Below are 18,637 nucleotides of genomic sequence, written 5' to 3' on the forward strand. Positions count from 1 at the left end.
CACTAAGTAACCGAACAACAATAAGCACTAAAACAGAAACCCCTCACCATCCGGGCATTAGACTGCTACCCTGTAGATTCACAAATGAGTGATAAGCTAGCAAATGCTTAACAACCAGCTCTCCAGAAAAAAACAGAAGCTGTGAATTGTAGCAGCACTTGTTCGATTTCCATGCTGTGAATACCGCGGCCCCTTTTCAATTTCAAACTCGAAGGTGATGTCACTGATGGTAGAGCTGAGAAGAGAGGCATGCACCTGGCTCCTGGCTCTCTCAAGCTGGTGGGCTGGGCTCCAGCCCAGCCTTGGAGGACCTTGGACCAGGGAAGTGGACAGGACACTGCAGAAAGGAGGGGTCAGAGAGTAGTACAACCCATATGCTTCTTATCTGTCCTTCACCATGTGGGCATGATCACACATACCCATCAGTGATGAGGCATTTAAGTAACAGGAATAATAAGTGGAACAGGGTGGAGGGGGCAAAGGGTGCTCACTGAGAATGCCCTCTGTTGTCTGAAAGACGTTTTTAAGGAAGCAATTGATTTATTTTATTTCCTAACCTCCAAGCCTGAATCTGAGCCTAAAGGAGCTATAAGAGTTGAAGGAATGGAGACTTCCAAGTCCTTTGGTGTCTTCACTCCCAGACCCCCTTCTCTGATGGTTTCAGCTAGTAGAAAAGTCTTTCTAGTAGAAAAGTCTAAGCAAGTCACTACTCTTAAAATGCTTCCATTCCACCTCAGCTCTTCAACACGATTGACAGCGTCACTCATGGTCTGTCCCCTGCTCACTACTACAGCCTCATTTCTCTCTTTTGACCTAAATTCCAGTCTCAATGAAGGGCTTCTAGCTATTCAAATCAACCATACTCTGTCTTAGCCCCCTATCTTTCCAAGGGCTCTTCTTTCTACCTCAGACTCTCTTTTGCCTCCATCCTCAGCTCCCCAAACTCTTCACTAAGTCTTGAAGTTAACTCAATTCCCAACCTCCAGCTTAGGTGATACCTTGATGCCTAAACTGCCAGGATACCCTGCTTCCTCCACTGTTGACTCAGCGTGCATTGTTGCTCTGACTCCCCACCAAACTTCAAACTCCTTATAGGGCAGGGACCTCGTCTTGTCGTCGCTGGGTTCTACTTCCTAGAAGGGTGTTTGGCACATATAAGCTCCGAGGAAATAGATGTCAAATGACCCCCCAACTTCTATTCATCAAAATGCATTTATCAAAACTTCCCTGGTGGTCCAGTGGTTAAGAATCTGCCTGATAATGCAGGGAACATGGGTTCAATCCCTGGTCCAGGAAGATTCCACATGCTGTAGGGCAACCAAGCCTGTGTGCCACAAGAACTAAGCCTGTGCTTTAGAGCCTGCATGTCGCAACTACTGAAGCTCACACACCCTAGAGCCTGTGCTCTGCAAGAAGAGAAGCCACCGCAAAGAGAAACCTGTGTACAACAATTAGAGAGTAGCCCCTGCTCTCTGCAACTGGAGAAAGCCTGTGTTCAGCAGTGAAAATGCAGCACAGCCAAAAAATTAATTGAAAAATACATTCATCAAATATTTGCAAGCACCTTAACATGCTAAGATCTGAATGAGGCCCAGGGATTTAGAAGTCAGTAAGCACCATACATAGGTGATATTACCCATCCTGCCTTCTCCCTGTAAAACACTGAGCGAAAAAAAAAAAAACAGGAGCCATGGGACCAATGCGCTTGCCACCCTGATGGGGAATGACTAGGTGAGCAGTGGGAAGCAAGAGGAAAACTGTAGATTCCAGCTATAATTTATACAAATGCTTGGCATTAAAAAATTATTTTAACACATCAAATATTAAGTCATTCGTATGCTCTGCAATTACTTTATCCGTCATCAGAGCACTCAAGCTATTTGAAGCGGTGACAGATGGAAAGGAGTCTGTGCCAATTTCTCCTGCAGGTGTGCATCTGGGCGAGAGGGAGGGTGCTGTACGTGCGGGAAGGGAGGGGACGGGGGCAGGGTGGCCGAGGTTATGAAACTGGGGCTGCTGTGAGAGAGGCTTGGCCAGAAAGAAAAATGACAAATTTGCATACTGGAGAGCTGCAGGGCATTGCACTCCCTGGGAACTCAGGGTGATAATTAACTGGGCAGCTCAAGGGAGGTGAAGCAGCATGTTGCCCACATCACAGAAAGGGAAAATCAAGGCCCGGCAGAACTCAGGGGGTGGATAAGGCAGAGATACTGCCCAGACTGGGTGTTCTGGCTCCACCACTTTAAGCCCTAATTCATTCTCCGAGGGCTGCAACCTGAAGTCAGGCAAACAGGAAACTGGGGAGAAGCGGGCCCAGGATTGTCTACGGATGGGATCCTCAGAGGCCAGCAGGTGAGGGATGGAGGGATGGATTGAAGACCAGACTCAGAATGTCTGACCCAGGCCTGACAGTTTCCTAGGAAACTCTAGCACAGGATATGAGATCCACTCTGGAAGATACTGAATTGTACCTTTAAATCCAGCCTGATGCAGAACTTCCTGGGTCCTAGAAGGTATTTCTGCCAGACAGCATCACCCATTGCCTGTTTGCCCTTATCCACTGGTCCCCACCTCCTCCCCCAAATCCCAGAGCCTGGGGTCTGCTTCAGATGCACCATCCTTGGCTGCCTCTGGCAAGGCCCCCCGTCGTAGGAGGGCATGGCTGTCCCCTTCTGAGTCCACGCCCAGCTCCTCCACCCCCATCTCCTTCTTCCATCCACTGTACTCATGCAACCACTCTGATTCCAGACCATACCACCTTAACCCTCTCAGTTAACTGCGCTTTCAGAATTCACTTCTCACTCCTCCCCTCCAATCCCTCCTCCATAAAAAATGGGCAGGAGAAAACTGTTATGTTTCTTAAAGGAGAAACATTGTTATTGGAGCAAGGATGGATGGAGAGTCCCATGCTTCATTCATTCATTCATTCCTACAAGAAATAGAAACTCATTTGCTACTCCGGGAAAAGTACTCCAGCAGGCCCAGAATTACTGAGCTAAATTAAGGCCCAGAGGAGGGCATGGCATAATACAGGAAGCAGGCAACGGAGTGATTAACTACCTCTCAGGCAGGTTCTGGGATGTAGGGGTTGTGGGATGAGTACAGGGAGTTGGGGTTACATCAGACCTGGCCCGAGTCTGGAAGACTTCCCAGTGGCAGGTTTGTTTGAGCATATTCACAGGGAGCTCAAGGAGGACACAAGTCTGGGACCTAATTGTCCTGGAAGCAAACAAGATGGGCAGAAGTATGGAGGCTGAATCATCATCTTGTGTTCCCAAAATTCCCCTCTAAGACTGAATAACGATGGGAAAGTGGCAGCAGGTGATGCAGGGGTGGAGTGGGGCAGATGAAAGCACTGAGCTCCAAGATGAAACTTATAGATCTGTTACAGAGGTGACAGGAATCCACTGGGGAACTTTAAGTATGGGAGGGACACACTGGGATTGGGATCCAGAAAAACTCTCCCTGGGAAGGCTGGCCTGCAGAGGAGGAGGGCTGTGGGTTTGGGTGAGGTAGAGGAATCTGGAAGCTTCTGCAACAGTCTGGGTGGGGAGGGCTGTGTATTGGAATCTATTTCACATGGAGATCAACAGTCCATCACACATTTTCCTCGTCCGCCACAATTGTGAAGCCAATGATATATTTTTTGATATTTACTTTTATTTATCTGGTCGTGCTGGGTCTTAGTTTCTGCAGCGGGATCTCTGATCTTCATTGTGACCTGCGTGATCTTTAGTTGCAGCATGTGGGATCTAATTCCCTCATGAGGGATCTAACCCAGGCCCCCTGCCTTGGAAGCATGGGATCTTCTTAGCCACTGGACCACCAGGGAAGTCCCCAATGATCTTAAACTTTGTGGATTTCAAGTAGAAGTTGACAATAAGATTGGAATAAAAATGCAAAAACTCCGGTGGGGGGGTGGGGCATGGGAAATGCAGTTACTGCAAAATCAGTTCAGTTCAGTGGCTCAGTCATGTCCGACTCTTTGTAACTCCACGGACTGCAGCATGTCAGGCTTCCCTGTCCATCACCAACTCCTGGAGCTTGCTTAAACTCACATCCATCGAGTCGGTGATGCCATCCAACCATCTCATCCTCTGTCGTCCCCTTCTCCTCCTGCCTTCAATCTTTCCCAGGATCAGAGTCTTTTCCAAGGAGTCAGTTCTTTGCATCAGGTGGCCAAACTATTTGAGTTTCAGCTTCAGTATCAGTCCTTCCAATGAATATTCAGGACTAATTTCCTTTAGGATGGACTGGTTGGATCTCCTTGCAGTCCAAGGGACTCTCAAGAGTCTTCTCCAACACTTCAGTTCAAAAACATCAATTCTTCGGCACTCAGCTTTCTTTATAGTCCAACTCTCACATCCATTCATGACTACTGGAAAAATCATAGCTTTGACTAGATGGACTTTTGTTGGCAAAGTATTGTCTCTTCTTTTTAATATGCTGTCTAAGTTGGCCATAGCTTTTCTTCCAAGGAACAAGCGTCTTTTAATTTCATGGCTGCAGTCACCATCTGCAGTGATTTTGGAGCCCAAAAAAATAAAGTCTGTCACTGGTTCCATTGTTTCCCCACCTGTTTGCCATGAAGTGATGGGACCGGATGCCATGATCTTAGTTTACTGCAAGATAGACTCAGAGAAATAGAGAGCAGCTTTAGGAAAGAACTTGAAGAACCAAGAAGCAGCCAGGCAGAGACACCCATCGTATTCCATGAGGAGCTTGGAGCTGAATTCCAAAAGAATGCCGTAAGCTCCCCAAGTATGTGAGTTTCAGGGAGCCTCTGGTGGAAGGGCCTTCAGCTTGAAGGTCACCTACTACGTGCCCCGAAGCCATTCCTTCCTGGGACCCCAGCCTTGGGTGTTGTTCTCTGGCTGCTTAGCTGGCTCAGTATGGCCAGGAGTAGAACCGAGCTTCCTTAGTCAGTAGCTGCGACAAGGTCCTGTCCCGGGAGGCCCAGTTCCTGGCAGGTAGTGGCCCCCTGGCCATGCCTGATGTCAAGGGAGAATGATGAATCTTCTTGAATGGATGGAGCTAAACTGGGAGACCAAACCCTTTTCAGTCAAGTGCCAACAGGGCAGTTCTAGACTTGCCAACAGGTTTAGTCATCACCCTTATAAAATAAAGCACCCCAATAATTAATAACAAATTAATTAAAGGAAGTGGGAGCACTGCAGGATCCACTGTGAATCAGATGATAATTATTAGCAAACACAGAAGAGTCTTAATAACTGCCCCAATTCCCACTTCCTAGGTGATGGACTAAATCCTGACACCCATGCAGCTGAAGCTCAGGAGGAAACAGTGGCATTCTCATGACCTTTGTCTGCTCATTTGACACTTTTGAGAATTTTTCAAGCACGTCTGTCCTTTAGTCAGTTACAGTTCCAGCCCTCAGGCAGAAGAACCATAGGCTCTCTTTCCTTAATGAGGCTGAAAGTGTGAAGATTTTAGAGTGGAGAATCATACAGGTCTCCTTCTCTACAGCTACCCATCCACAGAGAGACGGCAATCTGATTCTGGGGGAAGGAGGTCCTCTGGGAGCAAGTATGTTTGCATATTATCTGTATTGCTTCAGGGGAACAGAACAGTACTAATTGTGCTTGTTGGTAAATGAAGCTGTACTTTTGAAATCTCCCCCTCCACAGAGTTCTTCTGCTAAAACCCAGTGTGATCACTTCCCTCCACTTTTCTCCACCCCACTCCTGTCCACATCACCTCTCATCTGGGTGACGACAGCCGTCCCGGATGGTGTCCCTGAAATCTTGCTACCTTCCCATCCATTCGCCCCTCCAGCTGGAAAGATCTTGCCTGAATCCCTTCCCTAAAGCCGTCTAATGGTTTCCAGTGTCCTTAGGGTTGAGTTCAGTTCTCCTTAACGAGACCAGACCCCTCCCAACCACTCCTGCCTCGTCTCTTACTCGATCAAACAGCCATTATCAACTCCTGTCCATTTTTCAAGACAATAGTCCCCCATCCCTTCCAGGTTGTGTAGAGCAGAACGTCCTTCGTGGCAACATCCCCCAGAGCTCATATTCCTCCCTCCCTCCAGATGCTGTCAACCCACCTCCTCACCTACTAACTCAGCTCATCCCTCTAGCCTGCCGCCTACAGGGGATCTAATGATCCCCAGACAAGTTACCGCCTCTGCTGCATACTATCGAGTGCTATCATCCGTCTGAAGTTAGTCCTCATCTGTCTGAACTTAGTCCGTCTTATCCCTCATTAACGCTTTGTGATGGCAGGCTTCCCACAGGACTGACAGCCAGCCCTGGTCGGGCTTGTTTGCTGCTGCTGCTTTAGCAACAGCCCCGTGCAGTCTTGCATCAATAAGTGTGATCATTTCAGAACAGTGGCGAATCTCCACCTCTCTGCTCCCTCCCCAATCTCCTGCCCAGCGCTAGCCTTTAGCTCCAGGTTCATTTCATACCTGGATCCTCCTTTAATTCAATCACTCTAGACTGTTTTACCTGTTGTATGAAAACTTCCCTGAGATGGAGCTGCTGTTGTCACTTTTCCTCACCCTGTCACTGACTCAGCTTCGGATTCCTCTCCTAGTCAGGAAATCCCACCCCACCAAAGACCTCAGAAGTTCCCAGAAACTGAGAAATGCTGAAAATTTGGCTCCTTAATTTTTCAAGGCTGTTGGGAGGGCTGGAGCACCCTCTAGAGGTGACAGTGAGGACGACTTTTGTAAAGTCGCCTGGGTCTCTTCCTGGATCCCCATCAGCAACTTTCAGAATCGCTAGCTGTAAATCTTGGAGAAGGAAATGGCAACCCACTCCAGTACTCTTGCCTAGGGAATTCTGTGAACGGAGGAGCCTGGTGGGCTGCTGTCCATGGGGTCACACAGAATCGGACACAACTGAAGCGACTTAGCATGCATGCATGCATTGGAGAAGGAAATGGCAACCCATGCCAGTATTCTTGCTGAAGAATCCCAGGGACAGAGGAGCCTGGTGGGCTGCTGTCTATGGGGTCATACAGAGTCGGACACGACTGAAGTGACTCAGCAGCAGCAGCTGTAAATCTGGAAGGACTGAGAGGTGTTGGCTAGCCCAGCGGCCTACAGCTGCAGATGAAAAACTTGACTAATAGGATCTCGAAGAGGAAAGATGGTGAAATGGTTGGTCTGATGTGCCCTCCCAGTCCCCTGGCATTTTAAGCTCACTCACATGGGTAACTTCCCAGGTGGCGCTAGTGGTAAAGAACTCACCTGCCAATGCATGGGACTTAAGAGAGCTGGGTTCAATGGGTTGGGAAGATTCCCTGGATAAGGGCATGGCAACCCACTCCAGTATTCTTGTGTGGAGAATCCCATGGACAGAGAAACCTGGCAGGCTATAGTTCATAGTCTCATAGTCAGAAGCAACTTAGCAAAGCACAGCACAGCACATCATACTTAATGTTTCTGGGCATGTGAATTAAAATAAAACTATTAATTCAGGGTAAGCAGAGACAAATGCCTGGGATGGACACTCGTCCTCTTTCCTTCCCTCTCCAACACGGGTGAAGAACTGTTATGACCTTAATGAGAGTTTGTTTTACAGCCAAGGGCAGAGTCTAAGGCAATAAGTGACAGCCAAGCTCCTTCTTGTGGGGGAACATCCAGGAACTTGATTCCTGAATCTCTTTTCCAGAATCATACTAGACAGGATTGCACTGTAAACCCTCATTTCCACAGACCTCCATAACCCTTGATAAAAAACCTGAAACACTCTGATCAAACTTAATAATCATAGGAAATGAGAAATATTTATTTATAGACCTTTTATGGGACATACAAGATAAAATGAGTGATGTTTTCAGAACATTCCCTCCCACCATACCCAAAAATAAACTCAAAATGGTTTAAAGAATTAATATAAACTATGACACCATAAAAATCCTAGAAGAGAGCATAGGCAAAACATTATCTGACATAAATTATCACAATATTTTCTTAAATCAATCTCCCAAGTCAAAAGAATTAAAACCAAAGAATAAACAAATAAGACCTAATCAAATTTAAAAGCTTTTGCACGGCAAAGGAAACCATCAACAAAATGAAAAGTCACCTACTGACCAGGAGAAAATATTTGCAAATGATACCACCAACAAGGGTTCATTTCCAAAATATACAAACAGCTCATGCAACTCAATATGTATTTTAAAAAAACAACCAGGTCACAAAATGGACAGAAGACTTGAGTAGACATATCTCCAAAAGACATATGGATGGCCAAAAGGCACATGAAAAAAAAAAATCACTAATTATGAGAGAAATGCAAGTCAAAACTATAATGAGATGTAATGCCCATCATCAAAAAAATCTACAAACCATAAATGCTGAAGAGGGTACGGGGAAAAAGGAGCCATCCTACACTGTTGGTGGGAATGTAAATTGATGCGGCCGCTGTGGAAAACAGTATGCAGTTCCCTTAAAAAACTAGAAATAGAGCTACTGTGTGATCTAGCAGTCCCACTCCTGGGCATACATGTGGAAAAAACAAAATTCTAATTAAAAAAAATATATGTACTCCACTATTCATAGCAGCACTGTTTACAACACCCAGGCCATGGAAGTGTCCATCAACAGATGAATAGATAAAGAAATTGTGGTACATGTATACATTGGAATATTACCATAAAAAAGAATGAAATAATGCCATTTGCAACGACACAGATGGACCAGAAATTATCATATTAAGTGAAGTAAGTCAAAGACAAATATTACATGATATCACACATGTGGAATCTAAAAATCAATACAAGTGTATCAATTACAGAGCAAATAGACTCACAGATTAGAAAACAAATTTAGGATTATCAAAGGAAATAGGGAAGAGGAGAGACATAAATGAGTATAGGATTAATAGACAGTACTATACATAAAACAGATAAGCAACAAGGATTTCCTGTGTAACACAGGAAATGATATTTAACTTCCTATAATATTCTATAGTAAATTTATTTCTCAAAAATAAATAAAATGAGCCTCTCACTTCAGTGAAAGCAGTTGACAGCATTTGTTGCCAATAATAAAATGACCTTTCCAGCAAAAGTATAATTTTGGAAACTGTGTGTCTGCCATTGTAAACTAGACCACTTCCTAACCCTGAAAGACTTTTCCAGTGGAGTCAGCAGTGTCATTAACAAATGTGGGATTTTTTGTCATGTATAATGAAATCTGTCAACATTTGGAAGTCACTATTTTCATTGCTCAGTGAGTCACTGTTTTCCAAATGACCAGGGAATGATGTCACTAAATCACGCAGGGATGAAGATCCACTCAAGTGCGTGACTGACCGTTGGATTTTATTAATAATCTGAGCATGAAATTCACCCATGTGGTTTCAGATTCCACATTGCAGCTAACCTTTAAGAAACAACTACTTGTCAATTTTTTGGGTAAAAAAAAAAAATCCCTGATTATCTATTAAATACTCCTCCTATTTATGACTACATATCTGTGTGAAACCAAATTTTCTCTGTATATTGAAATGGCAACAACGCATTACAACACATTTTATTCAGAAGCAAATACCAGAATTCAACTATCTTCTTTTAAACACACATTAGACAGAGTTGTAAACAGGTAAAACAATGACACTCTTCTCATTAAAATTTCTTTGCTTTGGAAAATATTTTTTTATAAAAATTGTATTTATGTTAACATGTGATGAATTTATTGATGTTATTTTTTAAATTTATTTATTTGACTGTGCCAGGTCTTAGTTGAGGCACACGGGATATTTGATCTTCATTGTAGCATGTGGGGGTCTTTGGGTGCAACATGCAAACCCTAAATTGAAGCATGTGGGATCTAGTTCCCTAACTAGGGATGGAACCCGGGCTTCCTGCACTAGGACCATGGAGTCTTAGTCACTGAACCACCAGTAAGTCCCTCAATGCTGTTTTTATTTAACACTTTTTTTAACTTCTCAGTTTGCATTTCTAATATATATGAACAAAAATATTTTGTCTGTCTCTGTCATCCTTATCTCCATAGCAGCTATAAATAAATCAAGTTATTAATATATTAATCTCCTATATTAAAATTCTTTTAACTAATTCCACTGCAGTTAGAATAAAATCCAAACCCTTTCTGCAGCTCACAATGCACTAAAAAAGACCCACGGCCAGCATTAGCCATCAGCTGGGGCCCCCAGTCTGAGTTCCAGCATAGCCCCCCAGTCTGAGTTCCAGCATAGCCCCCAGCTCCCTATTCCAGACCACATCAAGCTACTCTCACTTCAGCTCTTTGCATTTACTTATCCAGACCCTTGCACGGTGGCCTGGTTGAAGGAGGAGTGGATGAACTTCTGGATCAGCGGTGAAATTCCGGGTAAAATTCTGAAGACAGCGGGGGCTTTCCTGGACAGGTCTGTAGATCAGATTCAACCTGAAAGTCACCAGCTGGTGACTTTAGTCTAGAAGCTCAAAATGAAAAGAATGAGGATAAAAACCATGGTGGGGGAAGGGGGTAAAGAAAAAGAAGAAGAAGAAGAAATACGCTTTTAGCAAAAGTAAATGGCAGGGGTGCAGAAAGGCCCTGGGTTCTGATACAATGTGAGTGTCCCTGACAATTTCCATTTGAAGCCTGGGTCTTCCAGCGTTGCAGGCAGATTCTTTACCATCTGAGCCACCAGGGAACAGACTTAATGTTCCTTATAAATCAGTTCCTGATAGCTTCTCCAATCTTTTTTCACAGTCTCATTGTATTCTATTGTAGGGAGGTACCATAATTTAGTTAAACACTTCCCTCTTCATGAGTTTATTTTTAACCATTCCCTTCCAATTTTTGCAGTTAAAAACCAGTGGCAGTTAATAAATTTTGCACATCATCATGCAAGTGTGCAATATTCTATAAGGTAAATCCCCAAGAGTGTCATCGTTGGGTCAAAGTTTACCTGTATTTGTAATTTTGATAAATACGGCCAAATTACTCTCCATTTTACCTGCAAGCATTAATGTAAAAAAGTTCTAATTTCTCACAGATACATCAATGTAGCACATTGTCGAATTTGGGGTTTTTTCCAACCTGGTAGGTGAAAAATGAAATTTTGGTGTAGTTTTAATTTGCATGACTCTAGTGAGATTGCATATCATTTTTACTTAGGGGCCATATCCATTTTCCACCCTTGAACTATGTGTTCACATCCTTCACCCAATTTCCTTTGGGAGTTTTGGTCTTTGACTAATTGGTAGCTATGTGTTCTTCACCCATTAGGAAGACTGCCTTTCTCTGTGATATGAGTTGCAAATATTTTTCCTAGTTTGTCATACTTGCAACTGATGTTTCGCCACGCAGAACCTTTTATTTTGTTAAATTCCTCAATCTTCTACGATTTCCATAGTTTCGTGATTTCTGGATTTTGAACCAGAGTGAGAAACATATTACTTACTTCAGCGTTATAAATGTTTTAACATAGAAAGTCTCTTAAGTTCTCCTTTGTATTTATATGGATTTTTTTAAACATTCAATTTTGATTCATTTGGAGCTTTAGTTTTTTCCAACTTATCACACAGGGAAGAGGATTCCTTGCGTCCTCGCTCTCCATCCAGCCCCCCCTACACTCCCCTTCTATCCTAACCTGAACTTGGCCCTGTCACCACCTTTAGACATTACAGCAGCTGCCAGCAATGCGGACTTCAGGAGAAGGCAGCAGGCCTCGGGCATCTCCAGGAGGGATCAGAATTTCTGTATGAATCCGAGCTGTCTGGGATCAAACAAGGTTTGGGGGGATTGAAGGAAGCAACTGAAGGAACCCAATATCAGGGACCCCGAATTTGATTGCTCGAGCCACTTAAAATTCTTGGAGGCGCTGAACAGCATCCCTTGGAAAGGGAGAGAAACAGACTTGAAAAGCAATTCCAGGGTTTCGACATGTGTTCTTCGCTGGTAGAATTCAGGGTGAGGATTTGAAGGGCTCTGTGGGAGTATCCTCTCTCGGCTCGCCCCTAATCCTCTCCAAATCGCCCAGGCTCTACAGCTGTTGGTTAGCCAGATAAACTATTTGTTCAATTATTCTTGGCCTCGATGGGGCGGCTTGCCTCAAAGGATCTGGGCTTCATAATTCGGGCCACTTCAATCAGCTCGGGGCCCTCCCAGGGCCGCGGACAGGAGACAGGGCCTGTTTGAAGACGGCAATGGTCCGGTAGCCTCTGCCTTCCACGGTCCTTTCATCTCCACCCAGACGGGGCTGGGGCGCTCACACCTCCCCACGAACCCCAGGGTCGGGGAGCAGAGTTCACTTTGGGAACGATGCCAAAGCCGAGAATCAAGGCGATAAAATAATTACAAATGAAAGGGAGATTAGCAGGCACTGTCGGGGCAAATGCTTCCAGAACAGTTCCTGAAATCTGGGGCGGCACATTCTCAAAGGAAATGCTGCTGCAGCTGCTGTCTCCATGGCAATGGGGGCAACAGATGCCCGCCGGGAGCGCTGGCCGCAAATGTCAGACCCAACAAAACCCCAGCCCTGGGGAGGCAGATGACAGACCAGGTCACCTTTGCATCATGGAAATGGACTGGTAATTAACACAATTTTATTTTCTCCATTTGTCTGCTCTCCCTCCGTCTGCCCTTGGCTTCAGTGGAGACCCACTAATAAATGGTTGACAGCTGTTGAGAGATGGGTCGGGTCTGGCGGTTGCTATGAGAAACATTCTCTTTTCTGGGTTTGATCCTTGGGGCTGCTGCAGAGTCCTCGCGGCTCTGCTGGTATACTGACTGCTTAGCGTGTTCTCATCTCCACCTCTCTGCCCAGTGTTTATTTCAGTTTCTCAGGACATCCTGAGGCAGCACTAGTGGCTTCGGATAGCTGTACACTCACCTCCACCCTGTAATCTCCATCATTTGCTGAGATCCAGTCTAACAAAATCTAAGTAACAGGAGTCGAATCGCTGCATGAGTCCCAAACTTCGTCCTTCCAAAAGGACAGCCACTCATCGTCACTTTCTCTGTAAAAATTCTTGAACTCCTACCAATAGTGCCTCTCTAACCAAGAAAACTACAAACTCAGACACTCTTATTCACATCTTGTATGAATTCAGGCATCCCTGTGGGGTACCATTCCTTAAAGCCAAACGTCTCAGCAGTATAAGCACAAGATATGAAGAGGCACTTTCTAAATATTTACTGAGAGACCCTTCTTTTTAAAACATGAACTCATCATGTAGTTACTGACTTGGAGTCAAATAAACTAGACACAACTTCAGCTCCACCTACTGTGTGCAAGTGTAAACCATAAGCTCCCAGAGTAGGAGTCACACTAAGTTTTGGTCTATCTCCAATGCCTAGCAGAATGCTCAGTGCAAGCATCAACAGAACACAGAAGTTCTTCCAGTTAGGATATCCCAAACTTCTGAAATCAAGTCCCTTATCAGTAAGTTTTTAACAGGCATCTCCAGTAAAGGAGTATTTATTTAAGTAACGTGACCTATTCTAATAATAAAATGAGCATTGCAGAACATACAGAAAAGTAGAAATTGAAAGGGGCAAGGGTTAAAAATAAGTAGAAGTTCTAATGTTTTCCTCTACAATGGATCTTTTTGTTCTTTCACTTTAGAGACCACCAATATAGAGGACACACAGTTTCTACATTCAAAAGACTTATGGTCTAGTTGAGAAGACTTGAAAAAAATAACACTGGAACTTTGGGGGGGGGGAATAAAGTAAAATGAAAGTTTAGAGGGAGAAGTGATTAACACACTCATGTATGGTCTTCATGGAGCCCAAGAACCCCCCTGAAATTGAGTGCTGCAGTTTATTGGTGTGTGCATATGTGCACCTTTTTCTAAGGAAAGATCCAAATGGATCTGGAAGACACAAACATTTCAGAACAAGTGGCTTAAAGAGAGAAGAGAAACAGGGAAGACAGAAGCATTTTGTCCAAAGGTATCCTGCTTTTGCAGATTTAACAAGCTGCACCTGATTGCATCATGCTCCAAAGGTTACCAGAGGAGATTGGGGTGTTTCCAAGGACTGAAACTTCATCTCTAGGTTAGCAATTTCTCTTTTAGCAGTCCCCACTTTCCAAACGAAGTCTTACACAGAACCCACATATACAAAAGTAGGTCAGAGTAAAGATGCTCTGGGTGAAGTAGGGTTGATCCCAAACCACTGTCCCCTCAGCAGTTCCACATTGGCAAGTCCAGAGGACCAGGGACCTCCTTCAAATACAGCTGGAAAGTCCTATGCTCAGCATTCTTGAGTCTGTGAGCTGACAGTTTTCCTTAATTTATATCCTCTTCACTCTGTTCAGAATTGCTCCTCGGCTCCTCTTCTTTGGACAAAGTCCCTTTTAGCTACAGTTCGAGTGTCATCCCAGACTCACCCTCACTGTTTTTGTTTGTTAACAATGCAGAGTTCTAGGCATCGCCCCAGGCCTCCTGACTCAGAACCACTGGGCACAACCCACGTCCACAAGCTCCGCACACACTGTTCATGCACCTTTGAGTTTGGGGTCCACCTCAGGGCTCTTGCCGGGACTCCCACCAAAATGCAGTCAGCTTGGCCTGAGCCTACTGGAAAACCAAAGACAGAGCCAGAAGGAGATGGAAAATCCAGGCCTGGGTGTCCATGGCTCCAAGGGGAACAGCAGCTGAGTGTTCCCTGAGGTGACAATCCTCCTTCTCCGGTCTGCACACACAGTGACAGGCGTTTTTTGGGTTGCTGGTTGTTTGCATTTTAATACAGTGCATAGTGCCCTGCAGTTTCCGCGTGGAACCAGGGCAGCAGAGAGGCCTGGGATTCACTCAAGGGGAGGTCAGTCACCTACAGCCATGGGCAGGGACAGGTTGGGGGAGTGGGCAGGGCGGCACTGAGCCTCGAGGTGGGACCTTCCAGTGGGATGGCAGAACCCCTGGACTTCTCCATCTTTCCACAGTTAAAAAGACATGGTGGACCTAGAAATTGTCATGCTGAGTGAAATAACTCAGAGAAGGAGAAATCTTGTTTGACATCCCTTCTATGTGGAATCTAAAAAGAAATTATACAAAGCAACTCACAAAACAGAACCAATTCACAGATTTGGAGAACGAACTTATGGTTACAGGAGGGAAGAATTGGGGGAAGATAGAGTTAGGGAGTTTGGTATGGACAGGTACACACTGATATATTTGAAATGGATAACAAACAAGGACCTAGTTATAATATAGGGGACTCTGCTCAATGTTATGTGGCAGCCTGGATGGGAGGGGAATTTGGAGAAGAATGGATACATGTACATGTATGGCTGAGTCCCTTTGCTGCCCCCCCCAAACTACCCCAGTATTGTTAAATCAGTTCTACTCCAATAAAAAGCAAAAAGTTTAAAAAAATAAAAACTTGATTCTTTAAAAAAAGAAAAAGACATGGGACTTCCCTGGTGATCCAGTGGTTATTAAGACTCTGCACTTTCACTGCAGAGGTTGTGGGTTTGATACCTGGTCGGGGAACTAAGATCCTGCATGCCACAAGGCATGGCCAAAAATAGATAAATAAATAACATCTTTAAAAAAAAAAAAAAAAGAAGAAAGAAAGAAAGCAGTGGCCTAAGCCTATGACTAAGTGATCTGGTACAATGGCATCATGGGAATTTCCCTGAGTGAAGCAGTTTGGCTGCGCTGATGGGGAAGCAAGAACCACTCAGAGAGCCAGGAGTGAGAGGCCAGTATAAAGTCATAAAACCAATTCCCCATGTTCTGCCCTCCTTTAGACCCAAATCCAGTTCTACTTCCGTGAAGACTTCAACTCACAACTCTCTCCTGAATCCCCAACATGTGTGTGTCAGTGGCACACACTTCAGCACAAGCTAATTCTTCACTTTTAGTATTTTGCTTTGGTCTCCACGTCTCCACACCATAAGCCCTGAGTGCAGAGACCACATCTGGCCTCGGCGCTTCCTGCCGCATCTGTTGCAAGGTTGCTGAGTCTCTGAGGAGCCCAGGGACCACAGTGAAGGGGAAAAACAGTAACAGCCAGTGTGTACTGAGCATCCATCATTATGCTGGCCAGTACCACTCTAAGCACTTAACACGTGACTCTATCATTTTCACAGCACCCTTTGGAGGTGAACCCCACATTACAGAAGAGACAACAGATCATCATCGCCATCACAGAGAAGTTGAGTGGATGGCCCAGGGTCACACAGCCACAGGATTTGAAAGCAAGGCCAGGATTTGAAACCAGGAAGCCTAGTTCCAGAGCCCACGCACTCAGGCTCACCCCAACACTGCAGGAGAGCTGTCCCCCACGGACACCTGAGAGGCAGATGAGGTCAGAGAAACGGAGATGGTACACGCTTCCCAGGAGAAAAAGAAACTGGATTCCCAGAACCTTTACTCCAACCTGGTCTGTGACAACCAGCAGCGAAAAGGCCGCCAGCCTTCTCCGAGTCTCGGCTCTGCTTCTGTTCCTGACAAGTCCACCCAAGAGTAGCTCTTCCCTCTGCCCATGGACCGCAGCCTCGCCCACCCTGACCTCCCAGAGATCCTCCTGCCTCCTCGTGGATCGGGAAGGTGGGAAGAAGAGGGTGGGATCTGTCAGTCACCAAGATCAGAGCCCCAGCTGGCGCCTGGGAGTCACCTGCTGGGGACGCGATCCCTGACTGGGCTACCAGAACATGACTGGCTGGAGACCCCTCCGTGCCCTAGAAAAGCAGCCCCCACATTAAAACCATCCCTCCCCCACCTCCTGCCCCTTGCCACAGACTTGCTTTTAAGCCCTCCAGGGACAGGGATGTCCCCGAGTCCCGCTTCTGAGCCCACCCCAGCCGGCCACGTCCCAAACCACCAGGGCACCCCTGTTCAGTCGGGACCAGCAGACAGGATGGTGTCTACTGCCTCACGAGAAAAATGGTACAGATGAGGCTGTTTGCAGGGCAAGAACAGAGCCACAGATGTAGAGAATGGACATGTGCACACACTGGGGGAAGGGGAGGGTGCAACAAATTGGGAGATTGTGACTGACTACCGTGTGTAAAACCGAGAGCTAGTGGGAACTTGCTACACACCACTCGGAGCTCAGCTCAGTGCTCCGTGATGACCTGAAGGATGGGATGGGGTGGGAGGGAGGTCCAAGAGGGAGGGGATGTATGTATTGTTGTTGTTTAGCTGTAAGTTGTGTGCACCTCTTTGCAACCCCATAGACTTCAGCACGCCAAGCTTCCCTGTCCTTCACTTTCTCCTGGAGTTTGCTCAGACTCATGTCCATTAAGTCAGTGAAGGTATCCAACCATCTCACTCTGTGCTTTTGCTTTCAGTCTTTCCCAGCATCACGGTCTTCTCCAGTGAGTCAGCTCTTCACAGCACGTGGCCAAAGTATTGGGGCTTCAGCTTCAGCATCAGTGCTTCCAATGAACATTCAGGGTTGATTTCCTTTAGGACTGCCTGGTTTGATCTTATTGCTGTCCAAGCGACTCAAGAGTCTTCTCCGGCACCACAATTCAAAGTATCGATTCTTCGGTGCTCAGCCTTCTTTATGGCCCAACTCTCACATCCATACATGACTACAGGAAAAATCATAGCTTTGACTTTTCAAACCTTTGTTGGCAAAATGCTTTTTAGTATGCTTCTCTGGTGGTTCAGCCAGTAAAGAATCTGCCTGCAAGGCAGGCAACCCAGGTTCAATCCCTGGGTTGGGAAGATCCCCTGGAGAAGGGAGTGGCAGCCCACTTCAGTATTCTTGCCTGGAGAATCCCATGGACAGAGGAGCCTGGCGGGCTGTAATTCATGGGGTCGCGAAGAGTCGGACACAACTGAGTGACTTAACAACAAGGTTTATATATGGCTGATTCCCTTCATTGTACAGCAGAAACTAGGCTGATTCCCTTCATTGTACAGCAGAAACTAACACAGCAATATAAAACAACTATACTCCAGCTGAAGAAAAAAATAAAGAAGAAGAAAGGACCTTGCCTCCTGGAGTCAGACAAGAAACATCCAATGAGGTGGGGAAACCTTTCCTTTGCAGGTGGTGACTATTCGAAGGATTGAAAACATGAATATGTGAAGTAAAAGTGAACTCCTTGCTCTGGTAGCAACTTAAGCATATTCTTGGATAGATATGTCAACAATAAAGAAAGCATCAGACCAACTTTTTAAGGCATAAAGTATCAGTACAGTTCAGAGAGACACTGGCTTGGATGGTACTTATGGAAATCTCTATGTGCATAAAATCTAAGTACAAAGTGAAACACGCTTTTATTCCTTCATTTTATTCCTTTTATTCCTTCACTCAACAAACCCCTACAGGGGTCTCCCAGACTGGGCTCTTCCTGGGGTTCTCTGCTGGATGTGGGAAGGGGCTCTACCCTCAGGGAAGTGAGAGCCTGGAAGACATGGATGGAGAAATAAATAGTCGTGTGCAGTGAAGGGTCAGGATTCTGGGGTGGATGTCAACATCCATCCAGAAGGCCTCCAGGAGGGGACAGTCATCTGCAAAGTGGCTCAGGGAAGAAGGGTGGGCTGGTGAAGGGGTGCTGCTGGAAGTGGCAGGAAGGTGCAGATACCTGCCAAGCACAGGTCAGGAGACCACGAGGTGGGCAGCAGGGGTAAAGATGGGATATAGTGACAATTAATGCTGGAGATGTGGGCAGGAGTCAGGTCATGGATTTAAAGGATGATTGCATTAATTCAGCTCCTATAAGCACCTCCATCTGAAGTACCCAAG

Source organism: Odocoileus virginianus, chromosome 28, assembly GCF_023699985.2.
Source record: "Odocoileus virginianus isolate 20LAN1187 ecotype Illinois chromosome 28, Ovbor_1.2, whole genome shotgun sequence".
Taxonomy (NCBI): domain Eukaryota; kingdom Metazoa; phylum Chordata; class Mammalia; order Artiodactyla; family Cervidae; genus Odocoileus; species Odocoileus virginianus.